Source organism: Balaenoptera ricei, chromosome X (assembly GCF_028023285.1).
Source record: "Balaenoptera ricei isolate mBalRic1 chromosome X, mBalRic1.hap2, whole genome shotgun sequence".
NCBI lineage: Eukaryota > Metazoa > Chordata > Mammalia > Artiodactyla > Balaenopteridae > Balaenoptera > Balaenoptera ricei.
The window spans coordinates 60938065-60953297 of record NC_082660.1 but is presented as its reverse complement, the minus strand read 5'-3'; the positions used below and the strand labels follow the sequence as shown (position 1 = coordinate 60953297).

General features: G+C 36.6%; 1 non-coding gene across 1 annotated transcript; it reads right to left on the bottom strand.

Moving 5' to 3' along the window:
* Positions 1-5087: 5087 nt before the first annotated feature.
* LOC132358112 (U6 spliceosomal RNA) lies at positions 5088-5190 on the bottom strand. The gene has a single exon (XR_009500465.1). It is a non-coding gene; the product is annotated as a U6 spliceosomal RNA (small nuclear RNA).
* Between the last annotated feature and the right edge of the window lie 10043 nt (positions 5191-15233).

The window sequence follows — 15233 nt, the reverse complement described above, 5'->3', positions numbered from 1 at the left end:
TATATCTCAGAAAATTGCCAAACTCACTCATCATTCTTTAATACACTACAATCATTACCCTCTGTTAGACTATGAACATTTACCACATAGCACGACTCACGGGACTTGCCCAAAATTGCTTAGAAAGTTTGTTAGAAGAGGGATTAACATTTAGACCAATAGGTATGAAGAACTTTGGTAGTTGTTCTAAATTACAAGACAATATAACGTACAACTCTGAAAACAACTGGAAAATATTGAGGAAACAGGCAGTTTCCTGGAGAAGTATTCAAAATTAACTCAAAAAGGAAGCAGGGTATTTCGTTAGGACAAAATTTTGGAAGAAAACAGTATATAAAAAGCAAGGTGCAGAACAGTTTATATTGTATGCTACCATCTATGTAAAAAAGTAGAAGGGAATATATATCCATATACTTGAATATTCACAGACTACGTCCCAATGACTACACAAGAAGCTGGTAACAGTGGTTGCCTCTGGGGGAGAAACTGAGGGACTAGCAATAAGAGATGAGAGGGACTATTTATTGACTTTCAAGGGAGGGCTATTCATTGTATGACCTTTCATGCAGTTTGAAATTTTTACTATATACATGTGTTACTTTAAAAAAAAAAAATTGCCAAAGAGCTATCCTCCCCTCCCACCCCCAAGGTACTGGATGGTTTCCAAGGCTATCGTCAAGGAAGAAGAAATTTTCCTCTACCCATCTACATTCTTCTGGCTTGTCTAAGAATTAAATTGACATGAGAAAGATTAACAGGAGAAAATCAAACAAGATTTAATAACGTATACATGGAAGAGACCCAGAAAAACTGAGTAACTCACCAAAATGGCCAAAGCCCTCACCTTAAATACTATCCTCAGCTAAAGACAAAAGAGGATTTTGAGGGTGGGGAGTGTCAGTTATGGGAGGTTACCAGGAAAAGCACAGTAAACAAGGGTGATTACGATGCAGATTTAAGTCATTCATATTTATGACCATGGTCAGAAGAAGTATGATTGATTGGCCAAGTGAAGGGGTCCCATCTAGCAATAACAAAAGTGGCTCGAACAAAACTATAACTTCTTTCTTCTAGAATAATTTTCCTAAGGACCATCCAATTAGAGCCTTGGAGAAATCCACCAAGAAGTACTTGACATAGGTAATTGACCATAAATCCAACAATTGGATTAATTTTTAAAGTCTACATGGGACTTGTGCCAATGATAGAAAAACATTTGAGTTATGTGCAGAAGTCAAAGAAATGAAAAAACACAATAAATAATCATATGGGTCAGGTCCAGCATCTTGGGATAGCTGTCTCGTTCTGATGTCTTCTTCTCATCCTGGGGTGGGAGTAGTTTCTCCTCTGTTTGAGCATGGTTTTAAGGTGAGTTTGAGGTGAGCAGTCCTCTCTATGGACCAGTCCAGTGCAGGGGCCCTTTCAAGTGGGAAATACGAATCCAAGAATCAATTCCCTTCAGTTATGCAGTGCAAGAGCTAATTAAGAGTATCTGACAAGGGTCCTGTAATCTAGGTTGGAGAGAGTCCTTTCAATGATGTCTTTTCCAGTGTACATCATCTCCTGGTTGCAGGCCATAGGTCACCTGATCTTCATCCAAAGATAAATCGATGTGATAAGCTTCAGAAACAATCTTAGTATGTCCTTTTAATAATTCAATTAAACTTTTGTCATAATGCAACATAGTAACAAGAAGCCATCCAGGAAGTGAGTCTTAGGCAGTAAATACAAAACCTCAAAGACAACAACACTAGAACCCAACATCTACAGAAACAATCTTTTTCTCTCTAAAATTACCCTAATTTCTACAAAATATAGCCAAGTTGACTAATTTGCCTGCAAAATAAGTCTGGTTTCAATAAACTTTGCCTGATTATTTGCATAAGGGTAATCGATCATACAAGCTCTTTTAAATTGGCTGTGCTGGAACGTTTCATAAGGAATCTCAGATTGAGCTTTAAAAGGCCTCTCAAGGCCAGTAAAGCCACGCCAAGGGCTTGTCATCAGATTCGCCTGTACTACCTATATATAGATTGGGTGAATGCCTCCCTTCTCAAGGTCCTCAAAATATTTCGAGGTTCCTGGCCCGCCAGGAAGTGACCTCTCTTATTTACCTGGTAAGGCTGCTGGGCTCCTTGTAAGCAAGGTACCAGATTGTTTTTCCAAGGGGGTTTATGGCTCCATAAAGTTCACCTTAGTTCTTTAAAGCTATCTGGTCATATCTGATTCTGTGCAATTTCTCAAATATGACATTCCAGTCAAAAACATGGTAATATAACCAATGTTTCCAATATGTCCTGTTATAAGAACAGACTCTTATCGAACTTATGCAAATAACTACATTGCCATAAAAATAAGAATACTCACTGAGTTCCCAAATTCTGGAGGAATCAAGTAGTGAGAAAAGATGAATGTTACAATTCTGCTTACAAAGTTATAATTTACCAAATTGCTGTAAGTCATAATTAACTTAAGGTGAAGGGTTTCCTTATATTTGGGCAACCAAGATTAAAAACTAGTAATATTTCAGACAAAAAGTTATACAAACTAACATTCAGCCCTATGTAACTAATTCTTGTTGATCATGATCTTCTGTTAACAGTTTTATGAAGTCATCAGGGTTTCCATTAGAATTCTTTAATTTCTTTTTTTTAATTGGTGTATAATTGTTTTACAATGTTGTGTAGGTTTCTACTGTACAGTGAAACAAAATAGAGTTCCCTGTCCTATACAGCAGATTCTCATTTGTTATCTATTTGTTATCTATTTTATACATATTAGTGTATATATGTCAATCCCAATCTCCCAATTCATCCCACCCCCCCCTTGCCCCCTGGCGTCCATACGTATGTTCTCTATGTCTGTGTCTCTATTTCTGCCCTGCAAACAGGTTCATCTGTACCATTTTTCTAGATTCCACATATATGCGTTAATATACGATATTTGTTTATCTGCTTCTGACTTACTTCACTCTGTATGACAGTCTCTAGATCCATCCACATCTCTACAAATGACCCAATTTCGTTCTGTTTTATGGCTGAGTAATATTCCATTGTATATATGTACCACATCTTTATCCATTGGTCTGTCGATGGGCATTTAGGTTGCTTCCATGAGCTGGCTATTGTAAGTAGTGCTGCAGTGAACATTGGGTTGCATGTGCCTTTTTGAATTATGGTTTTCCCTGGGTATACGCCCAGGAGTGGGATTGCTGGGTCATATGGTAATTCTATTTTTAGTTTTTTAAGGAACCTCCATACTGTTCTCCATCGTGGCTGTATCAATTTACATTCCCACAAACAGTGCAAGGGGGTTCCCTTTTTTCCACACTAGGAAAACTGGACAGCTACATGTAAAAGAATGGAATTAGAATACTCCCTAACACCATACACAAAAATAAACTCAAAATGGATTAAAGACCTAAATGTAAGACTGCACACTATAAAACTCTTAGAGGAAAACATAGAAAGAACACTCTTTGACATAAATCACAGCAAGATCCTTTTTGACCCACCTCCTAGAGTAATGGAAATAAAAACAAAAATAAACAAATGGGACCTAATGAAACTTAAAAGCTTTTACACAGCAAAGGAAACCATAAACAAGAAGAAAAGTCAACCCTCAGAATGGGAGAAAATATTTGCAAATGAATCAACGGATAAAGGATTAATCTCCAAAATATATAAACAGCTCATGCAGCTCAATATCAAAAAAACAAACAGCCCAATCAAAAAATGGGCGGAAGGCCTAAATAGACATTTCTCCAAAGAAGACATACAGATGGCCAAGAGGCACATGAAAAGATGCTCAACATCACTAATTATTAGAGAAATGCAAATCAAAACTACAATGAGGTATCACCTCACACCAGTTAGAATGGGCATCATCAAAAAATCTACAAACAATAAATGCTGGAGAATTCTTTAATTTCTTAACCAGTTCACTGGTATGAGCTGAAAGTTATCAGAAACCTGTATGTGTCAAAAGGTCCTTTCTATGAATCTTCTGGAAGATGAAGCATTTTTACAGAAGCATCAGAGTACAAAAATAACTGTCTATAAAAGACAAAAGACTTAAAAAGCAAGGTTAAAGACCTGTTTACAAAGCAATTGTCAAAGAAATTTGTTGTTTTAGTGGCATACAATCTTAAAACAATTTTTAGAATTATGACTGATGACATTACACGAGGACACATTTAAATTTTAGAAATTTCACATAATTTTTAGAACATTTATATTAATGACATTTATCTATACTATACAACCTAAGAAGGTTTATCACCACTCATTTAACAATGCTTCCCATGTAATTTAACATACCAAATAAGCCTAATTAGTTTAATGTCTTTCTTTGATAAGGAGAGAAAACAAATCTTGAGGTGCTCGGGGGCATTCTGGAAAACCTCAATGTTATCTACAGGTCAAAAGAACTTCATTTAGAATTTGATTTTGGGGAAGTTTGTCAAATATATTAAAAAGGTTTTAAAACACTTGGTCAAATAGGATCATAGGTCACTATGTAACAGTACTTAGTTATCCACCCAAGCAAAGTGACAAAAGATTTCAAAGGCAAAATACAGAAAGTTACAACAGTTTACTTAAAAGGTAAAAAATCTTTACTACCTCTTATCAAGAGCCTATCAAAATCCCATTAAAACTTTGTGCTCTTAACAGAGAGAAAACCAAATTCAGGTTTTGCACCATCTTACAACTTATTCTAATCTTAGCCAGTCTTGATCACATACAGAACTCTATTCTCAAGGTTTCTTTTCCACAAAACTTCTATAACTTACTTTTTTTTAACCTTTAGATTTTTGTCCTATGTTTTCCTTTTCTCTCTCTCTTTTTATAAGATTTCATTTTACTTTAATTTTTTTATTTTAAAAAATTTATTGTATTCAAGTATAGTTGATTTACAATGTTGTGTTAATTTCTGCTAAACAGCAAAGTGATCCAGTTTTATATATAGTCTTTTTCATATTCTTTTCCATTATGGTTTATCAGAGGATATTGAATATAGTTCCCTGCGCTAGATAGTAGGACCTTGTTGTTTATCCATTCTATATATAATAGTTTGCATCTGCTAATAAAAATATAGAACGCTCCACAAATTTGTGTGTCATTCTTGCGCAGGGGTCATGCTAATCTTCTCTGTGTCGTTCCAATTTTAGTATATGTGCTCCGGAAGCCATCATTCTCTCTCTTTTAAACCTATCTTTAGGACAAAATTACTTTCTCTTCCCTGAACTAAGTGTATTTCCATTCCTTATACCTTCTTTTTCCTTGCATACAAAGATGTTTTCCTTATTAATTTTTAGTGGTTTTAATTACATATTTTAATTAGAATTCTCAACTCTTAAAAGCCTTCATTTGTAGCAAAAACTAAGAAGTAAGCAATTATGAACTGTCTTTTACATTAGCATTCTGTAGATTGGCAAACTTCTAAATACTATTTATAATTTTTTTAAAATATGTGCTTTCTTGTAGAAAATATCTCCATGTGGAACCAAACATATTTATTAATAGTCCTAAATATCTTTAGTTTCTCTGTAAAAGGAAGCCTATGTTTAGTAATTAATGTTTCAGTATCTTATTTTATTTGGGAATGATCTAGATATTCAATAAACTTGCATCATTTAATTTAATTTAGCAAAACCCTAAAGTTTGAAGTTGCCAAAAAGATTTGGAGAAACTATTTCTAAGTAGACACACCATAAAACATGATTATTCTTAAAGAGTTCACCTAAAAAGTCTTAACCCACTTACATTTAATTTACTTATAAAAATTTTATTATATCAAGTCATCTTTCTGGCTGACAAATTTTGCAACAGATATAAGATCTTATTTAACTTCTAGTAAATCTAGGTACAATAAAAGTATTATATTTAATGTTGATGACTCTAAAGACATGTCTGTATTAATTAATAAACTAACTTTAATACCAAATATTAACTCAGTACTGAATATTTCCCAGTTCATGTGAACCTGAAATTCATTTTAGTTTCTTTTATATTTCTGAGGATTTATCTAAGTGCTTAATTTTCTTTAAACCAACTAAATAGGACTCTTTTACAAATTAATTTTGGCTATACCACACGTCTACAACACACACATATATGTAGACACACACAAACACACAGAGACCCCTTAGTTCCCATTCCAAATTTTCAGCCTTAAATCAGGTACAATAACACAAAACCCATCAGTTACAGAAAAGGCTGGGTTCAAATTGGGTTTCTGGCAGATGGAACAAATCAAGGTCACTTATTTAGATGGCTAAACGTTTTCTTACTAATATTTATGGAGAAGACACTGAAGATTTATATTTGTCCTTGACACCTCAAGTTCCAAATGATCTATCCCCCTTTTCAGTTTCTTTTGATAAGAGTTACCTTCCTGAAATTTGCATTTTAAAAAGATGGCCTAGAGAAGAGTTCCTCGAGAAGACTAGGTAGAACATTTACATCTCAAAGGCTCAGGGAGAGAAATGCAAGTGCCTCCTAGGAGGACTTTTGTTCCCATAAGGCCAGAATTTTTTTTCAATGCTTACAAGCCTCTTAAGATAAATAGGGGGAGGTTTCGGGGAGTGGAAAAAAAGATTGATGGGCTTTGAATTGTTTCTGGAGCTACATCTCTGGTCCTGGAAAGAGTAGACTGCTGTTTTTAATTCCTCAAGGAACTGGGTAGCCACATAAATGATATCAAAGGATGGACATACTGAGCCACCTATGTTGGAATGTTTTTCTTCCCTCTGGGTATATTTAGCTTGGGGGAGAAAGCCAAAAAAATTCCTATCAGGTTCTGAATATCAGCTATGGTCACTTGTTTAGTCAGACCAATGGCCTCCCATCTTGGTAATCCATTTACAAAAACTTTTGAGGATCCTCTCTGGGTTTAAGAAATTCTTTAACTATGGCCCTCAGTTCAGCCTTTGACCTGAAGAGGATTGCCTACAGCCTCAAGTGGTCCCATTTCTAAAGGTAACTGTTTAATAGTCTCTTCAGAGTGGAAAAGCAATTCATACAGAGGATTACAAGAATGAGTACTCAAATAAAGGAGGATAGAGGGGAGCATTAGGAACTATGTCAATCTTATAGTCTTTTGTTTTAGGTACCTTTTATATCTTTAATCTTTCATTAGCCTTCTACAACAAATCCGTCATTTAAGCTATTTTGGAAATTAGAAGCCTTTGGTTGTTTTGCATACCAATTAAAATAGGTACAAGTGTTTAAGATGAACCCTTTCTAAAATTTTAACAATTTTGAAGTCTTTCCAATTCAGAGGACTCATCATTTGTCTATTGATGAGTAGGATCCTAATAGTGACTCAAACCAATAAACCTTTTTATGGTTAAACCAAGTATGTAAGAGGCATCCTTCAAGAGAGTGCAAAGGATGCAGCCCTCACAAGATGCAGAAATTTCACTCCCAAGGACATTCTAAAGAAGTAGAGAACTTCATTGTACACATGGAAACAACAAAGGTTGAGATGACCAAAGCCCCTTATGGACTGAGATCCCTTATGATGACAAACTCCCCTGAGAGCTGACACTGTCAGACAAAGAACACTCAGTTTATCTGACTGACTGCCAAATGTACGCCAGTATATGTACCTTCTGTATGGTGGAGACCAGAAAGAATATTCTCATTGGTCAACAAGTCAAGTTCTCAGGATACCTAACAAGACTAAAGGAAAACCTAACCAGACCAAGGAGGACTGGTTTTCCTCCTTATGACCAAAGACACAAAAGACAGAAACAACAACAACAAAAATCAGTGACCATCTCTGGGAAGAAAAAGATTAACAAATCTAGAATACTCTTCCAAATTTCAAACCAAAAGTCACTGAGTCCAAGGAGCTAGCCCTACAGAAATTTATTCTCACTAATCTAATTTTAGAAAAGAGAAAAACTCTTACCACTCTAATTTCCAGCAGACCCTGCAGGCAGAGATCAAGGAAACTGACTGACATGGTAAGAATTCTTACCTTCTGAGAGGTTTCTCTAACTGTATGCACAGAAACCAGTTTTGGAATGTCAAAAGAGACCCATCTTGGCCATTTCAGGGCAAGAGTTCCTTTAATTCACAATTTAAAAGGACTTGCAAGTATAAGTTCCAAATATACATAAACTCAGCTGGGGTGCTAAGTCAGAAGTTTTCTGACTCCCCTCATTTCTCTGTTTGGGAAACTCTTCCCCATTTTAAAGTTGGTTTGTTGGAATGAAATTGCTAATGAAATTATGTGGTGGACCCATGTGCTGTTTGTGAGTTTAAGTCCTCTAGGTGTCACCCTAGAGTCATTTCAGCTCTTTTATGTGTCTCAGCTTCTCCCTCTGTCAATCTAAAATCACATGGGTGCTCAGAGTACTGCTTGGCCAACACTTATATTGTGTGTCCCTGGGCGAGCAAGTTTTTAATTAATGAGTGGATATCCCTATTGGACCACTGCATGGTATGAGGACTTGCCTTCACCACTCCCATAAATTTCTCAGTTGTCTGAGAAAGCCATAACTGGCCAGGAGAAGTTGTGTCTCTTTTCTTTGGAGCAGAGAACTCCCATATGTATCTTCACTGTTATTCTGACAAATTCTGTTAAGGTAGCCAAATTGAGATAAGACATCAGACCAGTCTCCTACCTAATCACCCAGTCCAAACCACTCAGTGTCTTTCAACTGAGCAAATCTTCCCAGTGTTTCTCAACCAGGCCCTTTTTCCCAGTGTCTCTCAACTGGGAAAATCCTCCTCAGTGTCTCTCAACTGAGGAGTCAGGTACCTTTCTATCCACAGCCAAATAAAACTCAAGATTGTCAACCAATAATCGGAAGATCTGAGACCAAGAGACACTTACTCAAATTCATCTGGACTTGCTAAGTCAGAGGATGGACACAGGACCAAGGCTCCAAGTCCTCATAGAGTTCAGGTGAAGGAGAGAAATCTGCTCTGGGTCCCTTCATGGTTGCCAAAACTGTCAACAACAAAAAAACCCTGAACAATGTGAGAACTGTAAATTTCAGTTTTACTTTGGGACTTACTGAGGACTATAGCCTGGGAGACAGCCTTCCAGATAGCTGTAAGGAACTGCTCCAAAGAGGTAGGGGAGGAGCCAATATATATATATGTTTGGGGGGTGTGCTGAGAAATACATGTAGTCAAGCATACATCTTAGTAAAAGGTTACTGCTAGTCACGAGCATCAGGTATCTCAGTTAATGATTTTAGTGCTTCTCTAACTATGGGAAGATGCAAGAATCTGAGGTCATTGAAATTCTTCCTTAGATATGCATTTAACTGTCTAGGGGCCCATTCAAAACAAGGAATGCTTCATCCTGAATTCCTTTCAGTGTGTGCTGTAGGTCAGCCATTGCAACAGCTAATGACTTGATCCTTGTAGAACTCGAATGGTGGACAATATTTTTTGTTTACAAAATAAGTATATTAATAAAGTGTGAATAGAAGTGTACTTACTTAACATGATAAAGAAATCTGTATCAAACCAGAAGCCAACCTCACGCTATACCTGGCATTCCCATTAAACCCAAGAACAGGAGAAGAATGCGTATTATCACCACTATTTGACATTCTTTTGGAAGTGCTAGGCAATGCAATTAAGACTTTCCTCCCTTTGGGGCTAAGGCCAGCCTTGCTCATTCTCTCTGAGGCCATTGGTCCCCCTGGATATCCTCACCCATTAACCCCATCTTAACCCTCTCTCTCTAATATACAAGCAACCTTCCAGCTGTATAAACTTCAGGCATGTTTCCCACTTTCAATATTTCCCTTTCTTGGCACTTGCCTCTCCCAAAGTATAGCATTTCTCTGTATAAACATTCCACCCTTCCTGATGTAAACATAGTTTCTCTCTTCTCCTGTTGTAAAGAATTAGTGATAAACCCCTCCTTAACCTCTCTATTTACCTCTACCTCTTTCCCTGTTGTTGTCCTGGCCCAGCCCTTCCCTTATTCCATTCTCTAATCCTCTTCCACTTCCCTGAGGTTTTTATAACTTTTATCACTACACCAGTCTCCAAAATAAATTCTCTCTCTAACTCCTCCACCATGTACTTTATCCCTGGGCTTTCTCAGAGCTTCTGACAATGGGCTAGGGAGAGGTCAGGTTATAATGCAGTTGTAGATTCAGTCAGTATTCAGGTTACCTGGAGGCCCTTTCAGGCTACACACACCTGTTCCCTGTTTAACAAACAAGGTAGAAGATTGGTATAAGACGAACTAGAGTGCTTTATATTTTTGGATAGGTGATCCTTAAAAACTCCAAAGTTACTCTTAAGATAAAAAATGTGAAGACATGAACAAACTTACAGAATAGTAATTGCCATGATATCTTTTTTCAGTTAGAAGTATATCCAGCAACATTTATAAACGTGTATACCTACATTAATTATTCTGTTTCAAACCATGATATTTTCAGTAGAGCAGTTGACATTTGCTCCTTTAATCCATAAAATTACATTCAGACACTTAGTATGTGTCCTAATTGTAATTTTATAGCAAAAGATATTATTTCCAATTTATTTTTTCATACTTACACATTTGTACATATTATTCAATTTGACTAATACTTTCACCAGCATTTTACTATGAATATGTTCAAATATATAAAAATGTTCAAAGCATAGTAGACTAAAGTGTGAAAAAGTAGTGCAGTGATCAACCATATACACACCACCTGGATTCTACAATTCACATTTTGCTGTTTCTGCTTTATCACATCTCAATCCATATGTCCATTCATGCATCATTTGTTTTGTTTTTTATATGTTTCAAAGTAAGTTTCAGACATTAGTATACTTCATGCTTAAACATTTCAGCTTGCAGTTTTGAAAGGATAAGATAGATATTTCTGTACTGACATATAAAGATGTCCATGTTATAGTAAATGAAAAAAAACAGATTATAAAAAACACCATTTATGTTAAATGTAAGTATTATGTAGACATAAGAATTTAATTGCCTAAACAATATACATTTACATCTTATTCCTTCTTATCAGGACCCCACTTTAGTTCAGTGTGGCAATGTGCCCAGGCCCAAGTATTGAATTATAACTGATTCAAGTCAATCACGGCAATCTTATTTTCTAATTTTCCAGCTTCTTTCCCTACAGGAATGGCCATATGGCTAATGAGAACAAAAAAGAAGTCATCCAGGGAGGCTTCTTGGAAAGTGTTTGCTTGATTAGATAAAAGAGACAAATTCAGCTTGCATGGCTTGCCCCTTCCCACCAATCTTCTTGCCTTGAATTCAGACATCATATGTGGAGGTGCAACAAACATCTTGCAACCATGAGAAGAGAAAGATAAGGACAAAAGCCCATGAACTAAGGATGGTCTTCTCATACTCTTTGTAATATTTTTAAAGCAATCATTCACATGTATTATTGTAATATATGAACAAGAATATCTTCTTTAAAATGGGGATACAATATCAGCACTTACTTAATTCAAAGCAAATTTTGGAGGCTTAAATGAGGAAGTGTGTGAGAAAGTAGCAAAGTGTGAAAAATAAAGTTAAATACATCTTATTGGATTAGTAGTCTGTCTTATCCTGAGAAAGCAGAGCCTGAGACAAGGACTTTCATATACATGTTGACGTTGGGAAGTGATCCCAAGCAACAGGAGTAGGATACTGGGAAGAATGAAGCAGAAATGGAAGGAAAGTTATTAGAAGGGTGTTTTCAAGCTGCAAAACTGGGGGTAGATCCCACCGAGGAGCCACATAGAATGTACATGCAGAATCGTCCTTTGGAGGGACATGAGAGTGGGATGTTTCTCTACCACTGCCATATCCCATTGGTCAAGGGTCACTACATGGAGTGTTCAACCCCTTGCACTTCCAAACTTATGCATGCTTCAAAATGGCAGAGCAGATTCCTACAGGCCTATGACAGAAAGTGAGATATATCACAGTGTAGACAAGTGATGCCAGGTTCAACCTGCTTGCAGAATGTTAGGGTTGAGAGGATGTGAGGCGGGGCATGAAAGGTGTTTGATGCCCAGTCCACACACAAGATGATAGACATCTGGAAAATAGTGGTGACGGTAGCAGTGCCAAGGAAGAAAATTTGCTTTCATTTTTCTTTAGTTTTAATATTTACATTTATAAAAAGAGAGGCAACTTTGTGAAGTAAATAGGCACTCAAACTCTGGAACCAGAATACCTGGGTATGAAATTCAACTCCAACATTTACTTTTCACTTGACTTTTATCAAGTTACAAAACTTCTCTGTGCCTCTGTTTCATCATCTGTAAAATGGATACAATAACAATAGTTACCTTATAGAGTTGTGAGGACTAAACAAGTTAAATGTTAGCTACTAATATTTATAATAGAAATACAGTTTTGCTATAAAGAATCAGAATATATAGATATATAAAATACAACGTTCTGTCCTTTATCTGTTAGAATTCTTTTGTTTTCAAGTAAGAGAAAATAAACCTGCACTGCCAGTGAGGGGTTGGAGAGAAAAGCCCATGAAAGGGATATTGAGATGGGAAGCTTTGGGCTCACACAGTTGGAAGGGGACATAAAGCTATTCTGTCAGCAAAGTAAGGTCAAGAGATTAAGGGAAGCTGAGGAGTGAAATGGAACTCAGACAAATCGAGAGGTGAATGTTAGTATCTAGCTACCCAAGGGGAGATGTTCCTTCCCTTACCTCCTTCTGTTATTACTTCTGCCTCTTTTTCTGGTGCTTCACTATCTTGCTTCTTAGCAGCAATACCTCCTCTTTTGTAACAAGGACAATGGAGAATGTAGGGCTACTGTGGAAGAATTTATTGGCTCAGTTGACAAAAAGAACTAAAAAAAGTAGGATGTCTAGTCAATGTTTGCTCTGAATAATTTCATCTGAAAAATGCACTTTTGAAAAGAAAACAAAACCTATGCAATTAGATTGCCATTAAATTACAACAGAACAAAAAGAAATATGCGTGTAGGACTATGCATTTCTTCCCACCTTTCCCCAACATCTCTTTCTCAGAAAGGAAGATTGTGAATAAGGAAAGAAGGAGGAAGAAAAGAAAAGGATACATTGAGGAGTATGAAGCCACACCTCTTCTCTTACTTTAAGTAAACTACAATATGAAAAACACCATATAGGAATCATTTTAAAGTAGGTTTCCTCTATATCAAGGTTGAGAGAAGAGAATGGTGTGAGTGGACATAACAAAGGGGGGCAGAGGCCACTGTTTTTCCTAGACTTTGTTGTCCCTTAGGATGAATACATGATTCACTAATATCTGACCTATTGTATGTAAATTTAAAATATAGTTAATTCTTCACTCCAGCCCTCTAAATTATTTCCTACCTCTGTTTTTATGTGAATTATTATAAAAGGTCACTTCCCTAATGTATATGAAATGAGCAAGAAATTAAAGCTCAGGGAGAAACAAGACCAGCTCATTTCTTCTGTTCTTTGATCCTGTTGGGAACTACAAATCATTGAACTACCAATATTTTACTGTCCTTCATCCAACTGATGTCCTCTCTTCCCTCCTTATTCAGATTAAGTTCCATTGATAATCGCTACAGTCACTCCTTCACAACACTCTCAACTCCTTTGCCTCACTTCTGCTTTATGACACTTACTTGGCAAAAGTCCAAACCTGGTTAAACCCAACACCTGCACAGTCAGCTAAATGTGACTGAAACAAAACGAAACTATGTGGCCTGGTCTCACTTTAAATGGCTGCAAAGCTTCAGGGACCCTTAATGCTGCCTGGTGATCACACATATTTCTTATGTCCATTCACAAACCCACTCACCTAGATCATACCTTCTTTCTCCTTAAAACTTCAACAATTCAAGAAGCAAGAAGAACTACAATCCTGCAGCCTGTGGAACAAAAACCACATTCACAGAAAGATAGACAAGATGAAAAGGCAAAAGGCTATGTACTAGATGAAGGAACAAGATAAAACCCCAGAAAAACAACTAAATGAAGTGGAGATAGGAAACCTTCCAAAAAAAGAATTCAGAATAATGATAGTGAAGATGATCCAGGACCTCGGAAAAAGAATGTAGGCAAAGATCAAGAAGATGCAAGAAATGTTTAACAAAGACCTAGAAGAATTAAAGAACAAACACCTAGAAGAATTAAAGAACACACAAACAGAGATGAACAGTAAAATTACTGAAATGAAAAACACACTAGACGGAATCAATAGCAGAATAACGGAGGCAGAAGAACGGATAAGTGACCTGGAAGACAGAATGGTGGAATTCACTGCCATGGAACAGAATAAACAAAAAAGAATGAAAAGAAATGAAGACAGCCTAAGAGACCTCTGGGACAACATCAAATGCAACAATATTCGCATTATGAGGTCCCAGAAGGAGAAGAGAGAGAGAAAGCACCCAAGAAAATATTTGAAGAGATTGTAATTGAAAAATTCCCTAACATGGGAAAGGAAATAACCATCCAAGTCCAGGAAGCACAGAGAGTCCCAGGCAGGATAAACCCAAGGAGAAACACACTGAGACACATAGTAATCAAATTGACAAAAATTGAAGACAAAGAAAAATTATTGAAAGCAACAAGGGAAAAACGACAAATAACATACAAGGGAACTCCTATAAGGTTAACAGCAGATTTCTCAGCAGAACCTCTACAGGCCAGAAGGGGGTGGCATGATATATTTAAAGTGATGCAAGGGAAGAACCTACAGCCAAGATTACTGTACCCGGCAAGGATATCATTCAGATTCAAGGGAGAAATCAAAAACTTTACAGACAAGCAAAAGCTAAGAGAATTCAACACCACCAAACGAGCTCTACAACAAATGCTAAAGGAACTTCTCTAAGTGGGAAGCACAAGAGGAGAAAAGGACCTACAAAAACAAACCCATAACAATTAAGAAAATGGTAATAGGAACATACATATCGATAACTACCTTAAATGTGAATGCATTAAATGCTCCAACGAAAGACACAAGCTCACTGAATAGATACAAAAACAAGACCCATATACATGCTGTCAACAAGAGACCCACCGCAGACCTAGGGACACATACAGACTGAAAGTGAGGTGATGGAAAAAGATATTCCATGCAAACGGAAATCAAAAGAAAGCTAGAGTAGCAATTCTCATATCAGATAAAATAGACTTTAAAATAAAGAATGTTACAAGAGACAAGGATGGAACTACATAAATATCAAGGGATCAATCCACGAAGAAGATATAACAATTAGAAATATATAAGCACCCAACATAGGAGCACCTC